This window comes from Triticum aestivum, chromosome 1A (genome assembly GCF_018294505.1).
Source record: "Triticum aestivum cultivar Chinese Spring chromosome 1A, IWGSC CS RefSeq v2.1, whole genome shotgun sequence".
Taxonomy (NCBI): domain Eukaryota; kingdom Viridiplantae; phylum Streptophyta; class Magnoliopsida; order Poales; family Poaceae; genus Triticum; species Triticum aestivum.
This window is the reverse complement of record NC_057794.1, coordinates 6,637,578-6,646,687: the sequence shown is the minus strand read 5'-3', so window position 1 is coordinate 6,646,687 and position 9,110 is coordinate 6,637,578. Positions and strand designations below refer to the sequence as shown.

Here is a 9,110-nt window from a genome sequence, read left to right as displayed (position 1 = left end):
ACTCATGGGATTGTCTTTTTTCTCGCGTATTGCGGTCCGTTGTTTCATTTTGATTTTATCTGTGTTGGCGTGGGTTTAATTATGTTTTGGTGGTATTTTTATCATATGTCAGATTGCGCTACTAGGAGAATCATGTTTTTTTATACGTGGTTGTGATGTGCTTACACATTTTGGGCCTCCTTGTGAGTCTTTTTTTTTTGAGACAAACCTCCTTGTTAGTCGATGGTTGTTGTGTGAGTCCATTAAGAGCTGCTATTCCAGGCTGTAATCATGGAATTTCTGCTATTACGTTCACATGGGATGGCCCATGAAGCTTCCGCTTCGTCAGCTCGGCTCCCTGATCCACTCCACTCGCTTAATTAGCATTTTTCTTTTCTGCTCACTCTACCGCTACATTATTAAAATTAGTCTATTGTTTTATTTTGAAAAAGTTCAGTAAATCATAAGATGTTCACCGATTTTGAAAATCTTGGATTTTAAACATGTTACATATTTTAAAAACCATAAATAATTTTTTTGGGGGATTTAAGAAAAAGCAAATATTTCTATAAAAATTAGTAATTCGAGATAAACTTCGCAAATTTAAAATGTCCATGAACATTAAAAATATTCATGAATTTATAGAATATTTTGAGCATAAGATTTAACAAATGTGGGTGAATTAAAATGTAAAAAAAGAAGGAAAAAAATTAAAATATATTAGGAAAACAAAAATAAGATAATTAAATCAAAAGACAAACATGAGCCCTCAACCAATGACACACATCCTTACAGGCGGGCCTCCAGCGACCCCACCGTTTTTGACGCACCAGGAGGCTTCAAATCTAGGGAGCGTAGTATCTTAATAGATTCCATTCTACTAAAGAAACAAGAATAATTCCCATACCCAAAAAAACATGTTAATTTATTTGGTTTCGGTAAAACAAAAATGTTCAATAACTATTTTTTTGCTTGTCAGTTCAATAATTACTTAAGCTTAAGAAGCTTGAGAGGGGAGCTGATGACTCGATTATACTCTCTCAATGGGAGGTTTGGGTTAAAAATAGAGAGGCAACCTTGTCGGAAAAAAAGTGAGAACATTTTATTCACTAAAAAGGTGACAACACATTATGCTTTGAATGTGTGCCGCCATTGGAATCTCGCTGTCGGCCACTATCATGTATGCTCCTAGCCGGCATCTGCCTTCCAACCCACCCCAGCCTTGCCGATGGTGCATTGTCGTTGAAGGTTCATCGGCTGGGGCGACAGTACGTAGTGCCAAACTTCACACTCGATATTACTAGACTAGTTCAAAAATTTGAATGATCAAAGATGAAAACTCTCTTCACCAAAGTGGGTGTGGCACCTAGTGGTAGCACCATCTCCAAAAACACCTCTGGAAAATAATGGAAATACCTCGAAGGTATCGGAGAAGAATGCTAAGACAATAACATTATCTCCGTTGAAATTTGGCTTCTCACTGCCTCAGCCTCACCCAACATATGCCTTCACTCACTTCGTCTTATGCCTACTTGAAATTTACTTTGAAAATATCTCCGTTGAAGTTCTTGGTATGAAGCTCCTAGAATGTTTCCCACAACACAACCACACTCCCTAGAATGTGTCGGGCATGCATCTGAGTTGTAATTCCATTATGAACAATAGCTGCTTTGCAGTCGGTGTCAACCTTATTGAAGATCTTCAAATTAATATTCATCAGATATATTGGACGACATCGTGGAATATGGGTACCTAGAGCTTATACATAATCTACAAGTGACCAGCGTAGATAGAGCCCCATAGTAGCCGTGGAAAATGGGCATTGCCCGCCTCATAGATGCACGTTGTCACATAAAAACAAACTCCTTGGCTATTGCGACCGCTTTCTCCTCACCAAACAGCTTCTCAACGATTGCCAGGGCGAACTCTGTGGGCGGTCCCTGGTGCTCTGCTCGTGATAAGGTTACCGTCGACGACGACCCTGTATTCGCACGCACTCTGGTCTGCAAGGAGGTGCGACATGGGTGGAAATGATGTTGCTTTCTTACCCTATAATGACAAGATAAGTTGCCCCATCACCATATTAGTATATCAATACATGACATCTTTTGTCTCAAAAGAAAAGGAAAGGCGGAAAACACAAGCCGAAAAGCATCAAACTCACATAAAAAGGGCTAAGTACCTTGAGTAAACCGTGGGGCTCGAGGACGTAAGCAGGGGAAGCGCATATCGCACCATAGGGTCTACCAGATTCTGCCTGTTTCTTCAGCATGCCCACAAGTTTCTCCGTGCGGGTGAACTTGAGCGAGTTAAGCAGTTTGTTTTGCCGTGGTGATTACCTCCGGCCTCTTCTCTATTTATATTCACGTACATGGTACAAGATAGATACAGGTAGTTAGGATTACAACGTGTGCTGGGATTAGATAAGAATGACCCGCACAACAAACTCAATCTAATCCTAACTATACAACTTGACGTACACGTTTAACATTCCCCCGCAATCTCACCCGGTAGTGAGGTTGAGATTGGTGCGCAGGCGCTCGAGCATAGTCTTGGTGAGAGGTTTGGTGAATGCATCAGCTACTTGATCAGCCGAGGCGACGAACCGTACTTCAAGTGCTCCCATGGCCACCTTCTCTCTTACGAAGTAAAAATCAACCTCAGTGTGCTTAGTACGAGCATGGAACACCGAATTAGCAGTCAGGTACGTGGCACCGAGGTTGTCACACCATAAGACGGGTGCTCGAGGTTGTGAGACGTGCAATTCTTTCAACAAGGACTGTATCCAGGTAGCTTCAGCTGTACCATTTGCGAGGGCCTTGTACTCAGCTTCAGTCGATGAACGTGAAACAGTTGGCTGTTTCCTTGCACTCCATGAGACAAGGTTGGGCCCGAAGAAGAGCGCAAAACCTCCGGTTGATCGCCGGTCGTCGCTGCACCCTGCCCAATCGGCGTCAGTAAACACGCTAATGAGCGTTGATGAGGAGCGTCGAATGGTCAGGCCGGTGGTGACTGTTCCCTTTACAAAACGCAGAATCCGCTTTACAGCTTCCCAGTGCACATCTGTGGGCCGCGACAGGTACTGACAGACCTTGTTCACCGCAAAGGAAAGATCTGGTCGAGTCAAAGTTAAGTATTGAAGTGCGCCAACTGTACTGCGGTACCTGAACGCCTCTTCCTCATTCAGACTATGACCCAACTCACGAGACAGCTTCTGATGTGTGCACATAGGAGTAGAAACTGGTTTGCAATTCGCCATATTTGTGCGCTGCAGCAAATCTAGAGCATACTTCTGCTGTGTGAGATTTATTCCCCCTGGATTGCGAACCACTTCAACTCCAAGAAAATAATTCAGAGTACCGAGATCCTTAACAGGAAAAGTGGCAGAGAGTTGGCGAAGAAGAGAATCCATAGCCTGGGAGGACGAGCTGACAATGACAATGTCATCCACGTATACCAGCATATAAATAGTCACACCATCATGCATAAAAATGAAGAGGGAAGTATCAGCGGCAGAGGGAACAAAGCCGAGTTGTTGCAGTCGATCACTGAGACGAGCATACCATGCTCGCGGGGATTGCTTTAAACCATAGATGGACTTGTGGAGCTTGCAGACATGGTGTGGCCGAGACGGATCCTGAAAACCAGGAGGTTGCTGCATGTAGGCGTCCTCTTTGAGAATCCCGTGAAGGAATGCATTGCTTATGTCAACCTGACGAAGATGCCAGCCTCTGGAGATGGCAAGGGAGAGCACAAGACGAACCGTAGCAGGCTTAACAACAGGGGAGAATGTCTCAGAATAGTCAATACCATGCTGCTGTGTGAATCCACGAGCGACGAGCCGAGCCTTGAATTTATCCAGCGAGCCATCCGACTTGTGCTTGACCTTAAAAACCCACTTACAGCTGATGATGTTCTGCCCTGGCGGCCGAGGAACGAGAGTCCATGTGTGATTCTGCTGGAGAGCATCGAACTCAGCATCCATTGCCTGACGCCAATGAGAGTCGGCGAGGGCATCACGATATGTGCGCGGCTCAGCATGAAAGGCGCGATGCCGAGGATCATATCTCACGGTGCCGTCGGACGAGACCAGTGTCTTGACAATGTTGTCACGGAGCCGGGTCTTCATCGGATGTGTCGTAGCATCAGGAACAGCTGCAACCGGAGACGACGCGGCTGGAGACGGCGTCGCTGCCGGAGCGTCCAAGTCCAGCGGACGGGTAGGCAAGCTCGCGTGGGGACTCGGCGGAGACGAGCACGCAGGAGAGCTCGCTCCAGGCGAGCGTGCGGAGGGGTCCCTCACAGAGGAGGCGAGCGGACCGTCGCGGGAGCCCTGCCCAGGCGTGGACGCGGCCGGGGATGCAGGTGACGAAGATGCCGGGCTACCGGGGCCAGGCAAGGGAGGCTCATCTACATGGCGAGGCGCGGACGTGCATGGCGACGTCGGTGTTGAGGAGCTGCTGGGTGGCGTCCGATCTGCACAGGTCCAATAGCTGCTCGAGGCAGGGTTAGCCAACAGGGAAAGATCATATTTTCTCATGCGATCATCATCAACAGCAGGCTCAGAAACAGGGAACAGTGAAGATGATGGCGTAGGTAAAAGTGGAGCCGAACTGGATGTAGCAAAAGGATATACGTTCTCATCGAACACAACATCACGTGAGATGTAGATGCGCCCACTCGACCGATCCAAACATTTATAGCCTTTGTGCATTGAGCTATAGCCAAGGAAAACACACTGCCTAGATCGGAACTCAAGTTTTCTATTGTTATAAGGGCGCAAATTAGGCCAACAGGCACATCCAAATGCGCGAAGAAAAGTATAGCCTGGGCCCTCATTTAAAAGACAGCTGATGGGTGTAGCATTTTGGAGAACTCGAGTAGGCATGCGATTAATAAGGTAACACGCGGTGAGAAATGCTTCGTCCCAAAAGCGCACAGGAAGTGAGGAGTGGGCGAGCAAGGCAATGCCCGTCTCGACAATGTGCCGATGCTTGCGTTCAGCAATCCCATTTTGTTGGGACGTGTGTGGGCAAGAGACACGATGGTGTATACCCTCACGCTGAAAATACCGAGATAAGCGGTGGTATTCACCACCCCAGTCGGATTGAACAACTCGAATTTTGGTGTTAAGCATACGCTCGACATGTTTCTGAAAATTGTAGAATGCTTGTTCTACATCAGATTTGCGTTTGAGCAAAAAAATCCAGGTGAACCGGCTGAAATCATCTAAAAAACTCACATAATACTTAAACCCGCCGACGGAGGTAATGGCAGGCCCCCATACATCGGAATGAATAAGTTCAAGAGGAGTATGAGTTACATGAGTTGAATCTCGAAAAGGTAATTGATGAACTTTCGCACGTTGACATGCGTCACAAACACTAGACTCGGAAGGTGCACAAGCAAATTTATTTGATCTAAGAACAGACTCAACGACGTCTTTGGACGGATGACCTAATCTTCGATGCCAATGTTCGATGGAGAGCTTGACACCAGAGAGAGCACGATGACTGGACACAAAGGAAGTGGACTTGAGGCTTGGCACCGGGTAGAGACCTCCACGGCATCTACCTTGCAGAAGAACCCTCTTCGTTGCTCGGTCCTTCAAATAAAAAAAATTAGGATGGAATTCGGCAAAGGCATCATTATCAGAAACAAGCTTGTTTACGGAAAGAAGGTGTTTGCTAACATGTGGGACGTGCAAAACATTACGTAAGTATAGAGGTCTAGATGAGCCAGCAATAGTTGAATGACCAACATGAGAAATATGCAGACCTGCACCGTTGGCGACGTGAACCTGGTCCTTGCCGCCGTAACGCTCCTGGAACGAGAGACGATCGAGGTCGCTCGTCAGATGATCCGTCACACCGATGTCCGCATACCAGTGAGGATCGACGGAGTATGAGCCAGTGTTGGCCGAGTTGCCGGAACGCTCCCTGTTGTCCTCCAGCTGGAAGGCATGGTTGAAGCGATTGCGGCAGTGAAGGGCGTCATGGCCAAACTTGCTGCACACCTGACACTTCAAGTTGGAGCGGCCGTTGCTGCGGCCACGCCCGCGCGGCCACGCCCCTGTCTGTCGCCTTGTCCGCCATGTCCACGGCGTGCACCATTGCCGCCGCGGTCATTGCCACGAGCAGCAGTGTTGGCGGAAGGATGGATTTCACCTGACGAGTTCTGCTGCTCTAGGCGAAGTTCAGCGCTAAGAAGGTACGCATAGAAACTGTTGAGACTTACTGGATCATCCCGCGCCGTGATCGATGCGATGAGGGGCTCGAACTCGGAGCCCAGCCCGGCGAGCATGTAGCCGAGCACTTCATCGTCAGTGAGGGGCTTGCCGATGGAAGCCATTGCATCAGCGAACCCCTTCATCTTGCGGTAGTAGTCGGAGGCAGAGAGGTCCTTCTTCAGGTTGGAAAGCTGATACCTGAGCTGCATGATGCGGGCGCGATTCTGCGAAGCGAACATGTCGTGCAGTGCAGTCCAAACGGCGGCGGAGGTCGTCAGCTGGGTCATCTGGCCGAGGATGTCCTCGGTCATGGACCCGAGGAGGGCGATCATGACAAGCTGGTCCTGCTGGTACCAACGAAGAAACTTTGGATTGGCCACATCGACGGCTGCATCACCAGTTCCTTCCTTGATGCTGTGCGGCGGGGCTGCGTTGGTGCCGGCAACATAGCCGAACAGGCCGTTTGCAGCAAGGGCGGGGACGGCTTGGGTCTTCCACAGCAGGAAGTTCTCGCGTGTAAGGCGCAGAGTGATCAGGCTACCGAGCGAGGTGACTGAGATCGGAGCGGAAGTGGAGGAGCCGACGGACAGGGTGCCGACGTTGAGGGTGGTGAGGGCGCCAGCGGTGCCGGAGGGGGAAGCAGGGGTGGTGCCCGTCATGGTGGAAGAAGGGAGATTGGATCTTTGGCTCTGTATACCAAGTTAAGCAGATTGTTTTGCCGTGGTGATTACCTCCGGCCTCTTCTTTATTTATATTCACGTACATGGTACAGGATAGATACAGGTAGTTAGGATTACAACGTGTGCTGGGATTAGACAAGAATGACCCGCACAACAAACTCAATCTAATCCTAACTATACAACTTGACGTACACATTTAACAGAGCGCACCAGGAAGACCACCCTATAATGCATACATATACACATACAAGATACAACTTAACAACAATATCACTCAAGTAGTCCCAGAAGCATCAATTTTTATCACAGCCGGGGTTTGCCCACTTTGAAAGAAAAAGAGAAATGCTCAGCTCAATTCGAACTTACCGGCATGACGATGAGGTCGAACTCCATTTCAGCAGCCTGTTCTAGCATCACATCGGCGATCAGATTGAGCTTGTAATGGCGGGTCACAATGCGTGGCGTGTCCTCGACTGACGCGACCGTGCGCCTGCCCTCCGCAGGACATCGATCAGGTTGAGAGCCTCCATCTCCTCCGAGCCGTCGGCAACCGGCACAAGAACCTGAGGTGTGCCGGTGCATTTCCATTGGATCTCGTTGTACTCTTGCATGGTATACTTGACTCCTTGCTGGGGGCGCATATACTAGTAATTGCATATGTAAGAAAATTCCACAAATTAGGCCTCCTTTGGTTCATAGGATAGGAAAATTATAGGAATAGAAAAATCATAGAAAATGAGATGACATGCAACTCAAATCCTATGAGTAGGAATAAGAAAGGAGATGTTTTTTGTTTCACATCATAGGATTTTTTCTATTGGGTGTAGGCTAATGTTTATTTTCCTATGAAATATGAATGATAGGAAGATTTCCTCAATAGAAATAGGATTCCATTCCTACAAATTAAAGAGCTCTATAAATTTTTTTCCTATAAAAATCCTACCCTATGAAATTTCTATAAAATTCCTCCAAACCAAAGGAGGCCTTAATATTAATAATAACATCATGTAAGAAGATTGAACTGAAGTAGTAGTAGTAGTAGTACACTGGTAGACCGTAGTTACCAAAGGTCCGGCGACCTCCTCGGCCTTGCGTTGGCCGTAGAGCTGCTTCACCAAGGCGAGCGCGAACTCGATCACCGTCCCGACGCCCTGGCTGGTCACCACGTTCCTGTCCGTCACCACCCTGTCATCCACGGCGATCACCCCACCGTCGTGGCCCAGCCGCCCCAGCAGAGCTGGATGGCAGGTCGCCCTGAAGCCCTCGAGCACGCCCCACCGGGCCAGCGCCACCGCCGGCGACGCGCCAATGGCGCCGCACAGGCGGCCCGACTCCGCGTGCCTCCTCACCATCTTCTCCAGCTGCTTGCTGTCCCTGAGGTTGGCTGATCCTGCTGTTCCTCCCTACGACCAGCAACACGTACAAAGGTGGTAGTGAACTGAGGATGATGATGACAGACACTCACTGACACATTAGTTTGACTGGGCACACGTACTGGTAGGACGATGAGGTCGAATTGCTCTGCTTCCAGGCCGGCGACTCTGCCGTCCGCGGCGAACCTGACCCCGTGTCCGGCCTCCACGACGAGGCCCTCAGACGCGGTGGCGACGGTGACCATTGCGCCGGCGCGGTTGAGGATGTCGGCCGCGGCGGCCGCCTCGAGCGGCTCCGTGCCGGTGGCCACCGCCACGAGCACTCGCCTGGCTGCCGGCTCGGTCCGTCCGACGAGCCTCCGGCGGCACCAAGATGTGGCTCGCCTCGCCAGAGACGAAGACGCAGCACCTGTAAGGAATAAGCATGACACCGTGTACGTCTCGAGTACGTGTCCGTGTAGTGCTAGAACTCCTAACCGAGTAGGACTGCTAGTTAGCCAGCTGAGCTAGTATATATACTCAAGATATCCCTTGTAATCTGTACAACGAAAAGAGATCAAAACAAAGAGAAGCAAGGCTCGATACGAGCCTTTGGCCATCATATCGATTCGGTGTCTTCACGCTTTGTTCGTCGAAGTTTACAAGTCGCCGTGTTTCGCCGACGGCGCCAGAAAAGTTGATTGCTCGAAGCAAGTCTAGCTAGCTTACTAGTAATTCACGTACACACATAAAGCGGGACAGTGCATAGGCACTATTTATCAATCAAGCAGTGAGCCTGTGTGCTTGCTAGCTTGTATGTGTGTATACAGCTTCGGGTGATTTGATCTAGCAACGATCAAAAGCCAACAA

General features: G+C 49.1%; 2 pseudogenes; both read right to left on the bottom strand.

The window, feature by feature from the left end:
- Nucleotides 1–1,487: 1,487 nt before the first annotated feature.
- LOC123071483 (protein DJ-1 homolog A-like) lies at nt 1,488–8,860 on the bottom strand (annotated as a pseudogene).
- Nucleotides 6,174–6,312, bottom strand: LOC123072746 (uncharacterized; annotated as a pseudogene).
- Nucleotides 8,861–9,110: the final 250 nt, after the last annotated feature.